The sequence below is a fragment of the Phyllobates terribilis genome, unplaced genomic scaffold (assembly GCF_046119375.1).
Source record: "Phyllobates terribilis strain yellow unplaced genomic scaffold, ASM4611937v1 Scaffold_4__5_contigs__length_816908805, whole genome shotgun sequence".
NCBI classification, from domain to species: domain Eukaryota; kingdom Metazoa; phylum Chordata; class Amphibia; order Anura; family Dendrobatidae; genus Phyllobates; species Phyllobates terribilis.
In genome coordinates, this window is record NW_027362764.1 from 29,211,264 (window position 1) to 29,224,645 (window position 13,382).

Sequence of the window (13,382 nt, forward strand, 5' to 3'; positions counted from 1 at the left end):
GGGAAAGACTAAGTACAACAAGAAGGGATGAGGGGAAGGGAGCCCAGACACTAGGGAAAGGGGGAATGGGGACCCCGAGGCAGATCTAATAACACCCTGCTTACCCTACCATCCCTATATTGGTTCCACATCATTCGCCGAGCAGGAAACCTAATCCCTGTATATCCCTGAATGGGGGGATGGGTGAGCACTGGTCAGTCCCCACTATAAACTAAAGACAACAAGGGAGACAAACAAAGAGGGGATAACTTAGCTTGAGCAGACACCAGAGAGATAACACCAAACGTCCTCCAAGGGCACCACAGAGGAAGCTAGCCGACTGCTATAGCTCCAAGCCTTCACAAGGGAAAATGAGAATATCACTGGCGACTCCCTGTAGCAGACAGAGTTTATAAACACCCAGACCAGGGTATGTCAATCAGAGCAGGAGGGAGGACCGCTGGGTCCAAAAGTCAGAAAGATTAAGAAGGCATCTGCAATGCCAAACGCAGTGACCTTCTGCAGCTAGATGCAGAGGGACTGTCTGTTACATCTGACACACCCGTGACACTAAATGCCAAAACAGTGCAAACCCCCCCTATAAGTGACTCCATTTTGGAAAGTAGACCTCTGAAAGAATTCATCTAGGGGTGTATTTATTATTTTTAACTTACAGGTAAATAATGAAACTTTATAACATTTAGATGTGGAAAGAAAAAAAAATATTTTTCCCCACTAAAATACTGTTTTGACACCAAACTTATTATTTCCACTAGTGGCAATAGGAGAAAATGGACCCCATAATTTTCTATGGAATTTTTACTGACCGTGGCAGTACCCCATATGTGGTTGTACACTACTGTTTGAGCACACAGCAGGGATTGGATGGGAAGGAGCGCTACTCGGCTTTTAGAACGCAGATTCCATTTGAATACAGTGGGTACGGAAAGCATTCAGACTACTTTAAATTTTTCACTCTTTGTTTCATTGCAGCCATTTGGTAAATTCTAAAATGGTCATTTTTTTCTCATTAAAGTCCACTCTGCACCCCATCTTGACTGAAAAAAACAGAAATGTAGAAATTTTTGCAAATTTATCAAAAAGAAAAACTGAAATATCACATGGTCATAAGTATTCAGACCCTTTGCTCAGACACTCATATTTAAGTCACATGCTGTCCATTTCCTTGTGATCCTCCTTGAGATGGTTCTACTCCTTCATTGGAGTCCAGCTGTGTTTAATTAAACTGATAGGACTTGATTTGGAAAGGCACACACCTGTCTATATAAGACCTCACAGCTCACAGTGCATGTCAGACCAAATGAGAATCATGAGCTCAAAGGAACTGCCCAAGGAGCTCAGAGACAGAATTGTGGCAAGGCACAGATCTGGCCAAGGTTATCAAAGAATTTCTGCATTACTCAAGGTTCCTAAGAGCACAGTGGCCTCCATAATTCTTAAATGAAAGAAGTTTGGGACCACGAGAAGTCTTCCTAGACCTGGCCGTCAAGCCAAACTGAGCAATCGTGGGAGAAGAGTCTTGGTGAGAGAGGTAAAGAAGAACCCCAAGATCACTGTGGCTGAGCTCTAGAGATGCAGTAGGGAGATGGGAGAAAGTTCCACAAAGTCAACTATCACGGCAGCGCTCCACCAGTCGGGTCTTTATGGCAGAGTGGCCCGACGGAAGCCTCTCCTCAGTGCAAGACATATGAAAGCCTGCATAGAGTTTGCTCAAAAACACATGAAGGATGAAGGAAATAAGATTCTCTGGTCTGGTAAGACAAAGATAGAACTTTTTGGTGACAATTCTAAGCGGTATGTGTGGAGAAAACCAGGCACTGCTCATCACCTGCCCAATACAATCCCAACAGTGAAACATGGTGGTGGCAGCATCTTGCAAATTTGTCACTTAGACAAGGGTTAGTAGGTGAAGCTGGACCCCACAATTTATTGCACAATTTCTTTTGAATGCGGTGATGCCCCATATGTCAGAAACTCTGTTTGGCCACATATCAGGGCTGAGAAGGAAGGAGCACTATTTGGATTTTGGAGCCTTAGAATAGTTTGTGGGTGATGTTTGCAGATCCCTTAAGGTGCCAGAATAGAAGAAAAAACCCAAAAGTAACCCTATTATAGAAATTGCACCTCTCAGTGAAATTTCACCTCTCAATGAATTAATCTATGGCTGCAGCGACTATTTTGTAGCATCCACGCTGGGCCTTTTCTCTGGACAATTGCAAATCTGCCAGTTTAGTGCCCATACATTGTGTCCCCCTGCAGTGTAGTGCCCCCATATATTGAAGCGCCTCCATACATTGTGCCCGGCTTGTGTTTCTGGAGACATGCACCATGTAAATGAAGTGCTCTCTCCACACTACAATAATGCCAACATGTGGCCACTTACTGCCGTTTAGGCACATTGGGGCTCAGAAGGAGGGGGGCATGCGGATTTGGGAGAGCAGACTTCACTGGATTTTATTTGGGGTTGGGAGCTGTGTCGCTTTTCCAGAGTATTCTACCAGTAACATGGGAACCCCTTATATTTCCAATGACAGATGACGGACCTGAGTGGGTGCTGGTTTTGTGTGGAATAAGTTAGGGATTTTATTGGTAACATTTTGGGGTACTTAACATTTTTTGATCGCTTTCAGTATAAGGCTGTGTTCTACGCTGAACACTTACGGGTTTCCGTGTAAATACCACAAAAATGTGATTCGGATGAAACTCCCAATGGAATCACTCACTATAATGAGGCAGATGGAGACAATTTGGACTCTGTTTGCTCTCCAGTTCCAGTGGTATCCATCTTTTTAGGCACTCACAGAACTGTGGTCAACCACACGTGCACTAAAAAGACACCTAAAATGATGTGAGACCGCCGGAACAGAGACCAGACGGAGTCCAAAGGGACTCCATCTGCCTCATTACAGTGAGTTGTTCCATTGGAGGTTTTGTCAGAATCGCGTTTTTTTGGGATTTACACGGAAAACCTGACGTCAGTGCTCAGCGGAGAGCGCATTATAAATGTTAACCAAGCCTTATTCTGATTTTTGGGAGGTTGAATGAACAAATAGACAGCAGTACAAGAATATTTATTATTTTTAATTTTGCGTAATTTTTTGTGCGGTATTAGTGATAAGACGTGTGACAGAGTCACTGGTGTAATATACGAGGGGAGGTATGTGTCACTCGGGTTGCTCTCCTGTGTGAACTGAGACCTACTGAATTTCTGCCAGCATGTTATATGCTGGCGGTTAACTCTTTTGAAGGGTGTGGTTTTATGTGAATGACATAGAGATGGGAGGGACGTCAGTCACCATACCTTCCCTCAGGGTGTGGCTGAGCAGGGTTTAAATGTTCAGGCCTGTTTTTTTCTCTGCATTGTGGTCTGGAGAGGCAAGGTCTCCAGACTGGGAAAGCTTCAGCTCAGGACAGAGCTGAAGGCTGGGATTACACCCTGTGTGGGCATATCCCCCATACATATGGACTGTGCTATCGTTTATCTTTTATTTTGTCGTTTTGCAAGTAAGGCCGTGTTTATTATTTCTGGAGTTGCAGGGCTTTATGCCATATAATAAAGCCTGCAGAGAAAACTCGGTTCCTGTGTCTACTTCCGGGCGCGGCCGAGCGAGTCGTCTTACCACAGACGGCTTTAACCTTCGGGTCAGTGATACCAGATTTATATCTTCTTTTTTTTTGTTATGTTTTGCTATTATCACGCAGTAGAAATGCTTTTTTTTATATATAAAAAAAAAAAAAATTGTCGTCATGTTCTGAGAGCTGTGCCTTTTTTATTTTTTGGCAGAGCTGTATTAGGGTTTATTTTTTGCGCAATGAGCTGGAGATTTTTTTTGTTACAATTTTGGGGTACATAACTTTTTTGATCACTTTTTATTCAGATTTTTTTAGACACTAAATGAATAAAAAACAGCAATTCAATTATTTTTTTTTTTATATTTTTTTTGCACAGTTCACCGTGCAGTAAAAGTGATAAGACCGATTTGTTCTTTGGGTCAGTACGATTACAGCAATAACTTTTTTCCAAATATGCCATATTAGGGGATGTTTTTTGCTGGATGGTTTGGCATTTTGAATTGTACCATTTTTTTTTACATATATGTGGAGACACGGGAGGAGGTGGGGCAGTGGGTACTCTGGTCCGCTGGCCCGAGACCGCATGGACCAGGGCTCATCCCACTTAACGCCCGTGGGCATAATTCTACTCAGGCAACACAGGGTGAGGGTAAAACAGTGTGGCAATACTTTATTAAACCACCAAACGATCAATAAAATATGGAACAGTCCCAGCAAAATACCCAAGATGGTGCAAATGACACTCTCACCCTTCCTCTGATTCGCCGGGATTTGAGCCGCTGCAACTTCGGGAATTCCAAGGCCAACTACCCTCACCAGTGGCACCCTCCTTTTGGCGGGCACCCACAGAGAGGAGGTAATGACAAGCTTAGAAAGCTAACCGAGATCAGTGATGTATGTGGCCAGGTGACCTGATTGTCCCAACCTAGATTCTCCAAGACGTCTTTAAGGCTGCGTGCCGACGTTGCGGATTACAACCGTTTTTGATGCGGAATTTCCTTGGTAACCCGCACCCCATGGTCCCCAATGGGATTCCGCAAGTTCTATGCACATGCTGCGGATTTTTCCGCAGCGTTTATGCTGCGTACAAAAATCCGCAGCATGTCATTTAATTTTGCGGAAGCGCAGCGGAACTCCCGCCATTGACTTGCATTGAGACGCACAGAAACCGCGACTGTACATTTTTACAAGCGGCTTCTATGCGTCTCTATGTGCGAATGGTACCCAGTTCTGGAGGAGAGGAGACTCTCCTCCAGACCTGGGTACCATTGTACCTGTAAAAAAAAGAATAAAATAATAAATAAAGTTATATTCACCTGTCCGGCGTCTTCTCTGAATGCCAGCATCGCTTGAGGACCTGCGGTGACGTCACAGTCATGTGACCGCAGGCCCTTCACCGCTCTGTCTCGCGAGATGCCGGCATCCAGGAACCAGACAGGAAGCAGCGCTGCAGCCACGCCGGGCATCGGGAGTGAGTATAGCTTTATTTGTTTTAATTTTTACGGTTCACACTGTATAAATCCATGCTGTTTGCATGGATTTATACAGTGTGACCTAGTTGTCAAGCACTTTCCAAGTGATGCTATTGTTATAGCAGAAGATGGAGTCCCTCAAGTTTAAAGGCCCCATCTATGCTATATAAGTCTGACAGTTATTTTAGGTGAAAACAACAGCTATGAATGTTCCTTCTTGTATCAATAGCGTGTCCTTGGGAGAAGATAAAGTATACTCCCTGGCCAGATGTTTCTTCTTGTAGCAATAATGTGTTCTTGCAGAAAGATGAAATGACCTTGCTAACTAGATAAGTCTAATTAAATATTTTAAAGCATACAGAAACTAGCTTTTTCGCTTGTTCAGCTAAACTGTATAATCGAACCATATATGGCAAATCCGTTTCCTGCCTTTTAGGGTGTATATTAGCCCTGTGTTTTGTAATAAAGTTTTTAGAGTATGTTTAGACACAAACATCCTGTCCTGTGTCTTCATTCTCTCCGAGCTCGTAATCCAAAGGATAGAAGACCCAAAATTCAGTGACGACAGCTGGCGCCTCGAACAGGGACCTTGAGTTAATCTACCCAAGGGTGCTCGACCGGTCCGAGACGTGGGACGAGTGAAGCTCTCTGTTGGTGATATATACAGCGCTGAGGTAAGAATAACTGTTATATTCTACCTAATTATATCACTGCATAGAAGAGACTCCCTCACCCCCGAGCGGTCGGCTCCCCAGGTAATTCAACAGATTGTTGTCTGGCTCAGGTCCCTTTGAACCAGTAGAATCCCTCAGATAAATTGACAGTCCTGCCTTCTATCCTTTGGAGAATTTAAGAATGAAAGTATGAATCCGATGATTGTGTTGTGGATGTGTCCCGGGATTGATGTTTTTGGTCTGTTTTTCTGGTTGGCGTATAAGTCCTAGAGAGGCTAGTAGTGGAATGGTTCAGAAACCTTTGTGGCCCATTGTCTAAGTGACCATTGTCTAAGTGACTGAGGAGTCTCTTCTAGGTGAGGAGAACCGAAAAAAATGGGGAACCAAAATGCCAAGGAAGGCATTATAGCCAAAGACTTAGTGGTACGCAGAGAAGGGAAACAGGCACTGATTGGAATTGACAAAATGTTGTGTAAAGCGGGAATGAATGAGAATGGAGAGATGAATGGAGAGAAATGGAAATCCTTCTTTAACTCCTATCATGGATGGTTGAAAGATAAGGGTCTGTTGAAGACAGTGGATGTATGGATGAATGCATGCGCTTATTTTGAAGGAAAGATTGAAGAATTAGGAGACGGACGTTACAGACTGACAAAAACTGGAATGACAGATTTTCCTCCCTGTCCGCTCCCGACGTCACCCCCACCCCAGTACCAGAATTCTCAAGAACCTAAATGTTGGGTTTGCCCCAGATGTGGATAGCAGAACCCCTTGACAGTAGACATCTGTGTGGCATGTGGAGGACCGAGACCCCACCCAGCTAGTCTATTCCCAATGAGGACGGTAGTTATGCCAGGAGCACCGGGAGCAGAAGCAGTAGCAGCAGGGGGGGATGCAGTGGTTCCAGGTCAGGAAGCTCGCACAATGTTAATGTATAGACCATGGAGCCCTTCAGAGCAGTTGGCACTGATCTCCCAGCTGCCAGACCCATCCCAGTCCCCTATGGGTTTCGCTAGAATGATCACCACCATACAGGATACGTACCATGCCACTAGAATAGATCTGCAGGGGGTAATTAAGGGAAAATTGGCAGATGAAGCCCGCTATGATAGGTTGATAGATGAGACAAAAAAACAGTATGCCAATAGGACCGGACCCGTAGATGCAGAATCTAATTATGCAGCAGCTGGAGTCCTATTCGCAGCAGCGTTGGTAAAAGCATGTCAAGACAGGCAAGCAGAAAAGCAAGTTACACTAGAAGATAGAGTGCAGGGAAAGGAGGAAGATCCTAAGGATTATTTCTATGCACTAAAGAAAACCTGGTCAGAAATGGGGTTCAACCCCGGGAATAAGACTAGTGAGAGGGTATTAGCAAGTGCTTTCATGAATGGACTAAAGAAAGAGATTGCAGAGAAGGTAAAAGCAAGTAGACCGGACTGGGGATCAGTGAAGGCAGAAGATTTAGCTAGAATAGCTCAGGGGGCACAGCATGACATAGCGCAGGCAAAAAGAGCTGCCAGAATACATATAGTAGAGACGACCCCCAGAAACAACAGAGGCAGAGGACAGACTGAAGGAGAAGGACAGAGACTATGTTACGGATGTAAAAAGCCAGGACATTTTAGAAAGAACTGTAGGACCAACCCTTATCCAAATGCTCAGAGTACGGGTCCTCCAGCCGACCAAACAACGCCCCCATAGGATGAGGGTAGCTTGCACATGAACCCCCTCATCTCCTTACCCCCAACTCCCAGCTTTATAGTGCAGGTGAACCTACCAGGGGGACATGAAATCGATTTCCAAGTAGATACGGGGGCCGACAATTCAGTAATTACGCAAGGTGATTGGCCATACACTGACACTGATTTTTCACATCATGTCATTGCCACCCCCTTCAATTCCCCGTCTGTCCTGCTTCCTGTCACTAAAAGAATTCCCCTGCAAATTCAAGGAGCTACTGTACATAGCCAGCTCATGGTATCGCCCCGAGGCCAATGTAACCTTTTGGGAAATGATGTGTTGTCCCAATTACAAGCACATATTGAGTATCATCCCGATGGCACTGTCACCATGACCCCAGGTTTAAAACCAAGTACCCTTTGCAAAATTATGTCACTAGATATTGCCAGCATAGAAGAGACAAATGAGTTTCCCCCGATATTGGAGCAGGCTGTACCACATGATTTTTGGGCCTCAGACAAAACAGATGTTGGTAGGTTAAGAGTTCAACCAGTAATGGTGAAATTAAAACCAGGAGCCATCTTGCCTCAACAGAGGCAGTATCCCCTTAGCTCGGCTCAGGAGAATGCCATAGCCCAGCAAGTCCAAAAATTACTACAGAGAGGAGTCCTAGTCAAAACCCAGTCCCCTTGCAACACTCCCCTGTTCCCAGTAAAGAAAAAGAGTGTGCCAGGACCACCAGCCGCATATAGAATGGTCCATGACCTCCGGTTGGTTAACAAAGCCACAGAACTTCTAACACCAGTTGTGCCCAACCCGCATACTCTTCTGTCACAGATACCTTCTAACTCTCTTTGCTTTTCAGTGGTTGATTTGGCAAATGCATTTTTCAGTGTACCATTACATCCTGACTGCCAGTACCTGTTTGCTTTCACATTCCAGGGCAGTCAATATACATGGACAGTGTTGCCACAGGGTGCCCAGAATTCACCCACAATGTACACTGCAAGTCTGCAGGAAATACTGGAGGGATGGTCTGAACCACATATCGTTGTTTTGCAATATGTCGATGACCTGCTCATTTGTGCCCCCTCCAGGAAACAATGTCATAGTGCAACTATATCGCTTATGTTGTTTCTCTATCACGCTGGCTGCAAGGCATCGAAAGATAAGCTTCAGTTTTGTAAATCTTCAGTCACCTTTTTGGGACATTGCATTACACCAGGAGCTCGTCATTTAACAAATGCACGTAAACAAGCAGTACAGGCATTCACCGTCCCCATTAATGTTGCAGCCCTCAGAACTTTTCTTGGACTTGTTTCCTATTGCAGACAGTGGATTCATGCCGTCTCTGTTTTAATGCAGCCCCTCTATGACTGTCTTACTCCAACACCTTTTGTACTAACACCAGAGGCAATAGACTGTTTTTATTCTCTCAAGAACCGTATTTTGGCCGCTCCAGCTTTGGGTACCCCTAATTATGAGCTCCCATTTACTCTGTACCTTCATGAACAAGCTGGACATGCAGCAGGAGTTTTAACTCAAACACACGGTGATAATCAGAGACCTGTTGCCTACTTTAGTGGCAGATTGGATGCGGTAGCCAGAGGTGCACCATCCTGCGTACGTGCTCTGCATGCTGTTGGACTATTACTCCATAAATCCGCAGACATTGTTCTTGACCACCCGCTCACCGTGCTAACACCTCATGATGTCTACACTATATTGAATCAAGTGCAACCCGCTCACCTCTCAGCAGCACGTCATCTTAGGTTAGAATGTGCACTGTTAATGCCTCCCAATGTTTCTTTACAGAGGTGTACTACCCTGAATCCAGCAACTTTGTTACCTCTCTCGGATCTAAAGGAGGGGTCAGGTACTGTGCTTTTTACGGAAGATCCAAGAGAGGAAGTTCCTCATGACTGTGTACAAATGATGGCACAAGAAACGGCAGGTTTACCTACTGTATTTGAACATGAATTACAAAATGCAGATTTTGAATTTTTTGTAGATGGATCCCGTCATCAGGACGATTCAGGTACCTTCCATACTGGATATGCAGGTGTCACCCTCAATGCAGTAATCAAGGCAGAACCAATGCTCCCACACCAGTCGGCTCAAGAAGCTGAACTTAGGGCCCTAACCGAGGCCTGTAAACTAGCGGAAGGTAGTATTGTTAACATTTACACAGATTCTAGGTACGCATTCGGTATATCGCATGATTTTGGTCCAATATGGAAGTCAAGAGGTTTCCTGACGGCAGCAGGACACCCCATTAAGAATGCTGATGCGGTCCAGCAGTTAATTGATGCGCTACAACTACCTAAACAAGTAGCTGTCATAAAGGTAAGAGCACATACCAGACGCACCGACCAGGTAAGCAGAGGAAACGCGATGGCAGATGCAGCGGCAAAAACAGCAGCCTGTAAGCCGCAACAAGGGTCAACAGTACGTCAGTTAAGTGCCCCTAAAAACCCCTTTGTGTCGGAGGACATCTTATACCAAATGCAGGCTCAGACTCAAAAGGAGGAGGTTGATAAGTGGTTAAAGGAAGGTGCATGCCTGAATGAAGCAAATGGGGTATGGGGGAAAGGGACACGACGATGCCTTCCAAGGGCACTGTACCCAGCAGCTGCCCAGATACTACATGGGCCGACACACCAATCTAAAACGGGTGTGATGAGTGTGATGCAGAAACATTGGGTGGCACCAGGATTCTCCACCTGTATTGAAAACCTGGTACAAGGGTGCATGATATGTGCTACACATAATCAGGGTAGAGTAGTTAAAACACCACCCAAACACACCCCCCGGCCCCTCTATCCATTCCAGAGACTGCAAATTGATTATATTCAGCTGCCAAAGTCAGGATCATGGGAATATGTGTTGGTCTGTATTGATTTGTTCTCAGGATGGCCAGAGGTTTTCCCGATTGCCAAAGCCACGGCTGCGGCAACCGCAAAGAAACTGCTTGCGGAGGTGGTCTGCAGGTATGGGGTACCAGAGGTAATTGAGAGTGACAGAGGTACACACTTCACAGGTGAAATAATGAATGAAGTCATGTCAGCTCTAGGAATTCAACAAGCATTCCACACCCCATATCACCCGCAAAGTAGTGGTAAAGTGGAAAGACTGAATGGGACATTGAAATTAAAAATTCAGAAAGCCATGGCTGAGACAGGAAAACCATGGCCGGACTGTTTACCACTTGCTCTGTTTTCAGTAAGATACACGCCTAATAGAAAGACTGGACTCTCTCCATATGAGATATTGTTTGGCAACGTACCCAGCCTAGGGTGTTTCTATCCGCAAGCATTAGAAATGAACAACCATGTGCTAAGTTCCTATGTGAGGGCTTTACTCAAAAAGATTAAGCAAGTACATGATAATGTCTTCAGTTCTCTTCCAGATCCAGATCAAGACTCTAGCAGCCATACGCTGTAACCTGGAGACTGGGTGGTTATAAAAAGACACGTGAGGAAAAGCCTAGATCCACGGTTTGACGGACCCTTTCAAGTTCTTCTGACCAGAAGTACAGCCGTTAAGCTAGAGGGAAAAGAGGCCTGGATCCACGCGTCCCATTACAAAAAGATACTAGGAGAACCAGCGGACAAAGAATGAAGACATTGTTTATACTTACCTGCATACTTACAACCACAGGTGCATGGACTAGGTTGAGCGCCACAGATGGAGATGACGATAGATTCATTAGACACCATCTTGCTCTAATCGATGGACTAAAGGAGCAAAACCAGACCATTGCTAATTGTTGGATATGTACACATGCCCCTGTGACGTCCACTAGCATACCCTTTCTCGCTGTCCCGGTCTCATGGGAAGAGATAAACTTTTGAGTGAACTGTTCAGATACTTTGGCCAATAATTCCACACAGAGATTTTCCTTTCTAAATCCCGCAAATTGGTTTAAAGGTATTGGTGGGTGGTTGGCTGGTATAGTACAAGCTATTTTACAGGTTTTGCTAATGTGTCTTGCGGTTTATTTGGTTTTTAAGCTTTTTCTAATGTCTATTCAGCATTGTACTAAAAGAAAACATAGAGATTCGTATTGATAAATGAAGGAACAAAAGGATGGAATGTTATAGCAGAAGATGGAGTCCCTCAAGTTTAAAGGTCCCATCTATGCTATATAAGTCTGACAGTTATTTTAGGTGAAAACAACAGCTATGAATGTTCCTTCTTGTATCAATAGTGTGTCCTTGGGAGAAGATAAAGTATACTCCCTGGCCAGATGTTTATTCTTGTAGCAATAATGTGTTCTTGCAGAAAGATGAAATGACCTTGCTAACTAGATAAGTCTAATTAAATATTTTAAAGCATACAGAAACTAGCTTTTTCGCTTGTTCAGCTAAACTGTATAATCGAACCATATATGGCAAATCCGTTTCCTGCCTTTTAGGGTGTATATTAGCCCTGTCTTTTGTAATAAAGTTTTAAGAGTATGTTTAGACACAAACATCCTGTCCTGTGTCTTTATTCTCTCTGAGCTCGTAATCCAAAGGATAGAAGACCCAAAATTCAGTGACGACACTATCGCCTGGAAAGCGCTTGTCAATCTGCATGCGGAAACACATGTGAACCCGCATGTGGATCCGCATGTATTCTGCAGGAAAAACGCATGCACAACCTGCATGCGTTTTTTCTGCCAGGGAGATGCAGAAATGCTGCAGAAATTTTCTGCTTCATTTCTGCATCGTGGGCACATAGCCTTTGGGTTCAACTATGGTCAATGGAGCAGATCTGTATTCTTCCAGCTAGGGCTGTGGTCCTTAAGGCTGGCATCCTGTAGAATGTCAAATCAGTGTCCCTCTTGATGGAGCCATGGTGTCCTGGCAGCTGTCCTATACAGTGTTCGTCTATGGAGTCATGATGTCCTGGCTGTGTTCTGTCAAGTCACTCTCTTGTAACAGAAGGATAGAAAATACGCTTTTTATACCCACATTTGTGGTTCAGGTCATCATCCACAGTTCAAGGGGAAGGTGGGATGAGATTAACTCGCAAATCGCAATGTTTGAGCATTTAATCAATCTGCTTAGTTTGTTCTCCTCTGATTAGCAGGTCAACAAGTTACATAGACTTATATAATGGATAATCAACATATTAGCAAACATCGATTGTTCCATGAACCTGTGTTCCTGTCCTCCAAAGATAACAGATAAGTTACAACATTCAGACTCACATGACAATAGGCCTAGTTTCTTGAGCAAAAGAAAAAAGAAACATATAAATTCAATAGTCAATATTCAGGCAATAGCCTTTATCTCTGGGCCTACTGAATTTAAGTTTGGCATAATTAAGATTAAATGCTGTGTCGTCACAATATTTTTTTTGCTTTTTATTCAGTTTTTTTGTGTGTCAGTATGGAGTGTTTTAAATTTTTATTTTTTATGGTGTTCGCCTTTCCAAATAAATAACATGCCAGTTTTATAGATCGGCTCATTGCGGACGCGGCGTTACCAATTATGTGTCCATTTTTTTTGTTCATTTCTGGTTTAACACAAACGCTGCATTTTTAGTGGCGAAACAACTTTTTGTGATATGTGTGCGCTGTTTTGTGTGTTTTTTTTTACTTTTTACACATTTTATGTCATTCTTTTTTTTACTTTTTCACTTAGTACCACTGTAGGACATGAATATTTTTTACTTTGATCACTAGCTTCATGCCCTGCAGTACTCGTGTACTGCACTGCTGGAGAACTGTCAATGAGTCACTGACTGTGCCTGTGAGACCCAGCTTATGGCAGGATCTCACAGGCCACTGTACCCTGGTGTCATCAGATGACCTCAGGGCACCATGCAATGATTGGCACCTGTGATTATGATCCAGGGTGGATTATCCTGTCATAGGGGGTCTTTTAACCTACTTTTAACCACTTAGATATTGCTGTGGTGATTGACAGCAGTATTTAAGGAGTTAATCTGCCCCAATCGATTCCAAAACCTCCCAGGGGCCAATACTGCAGGG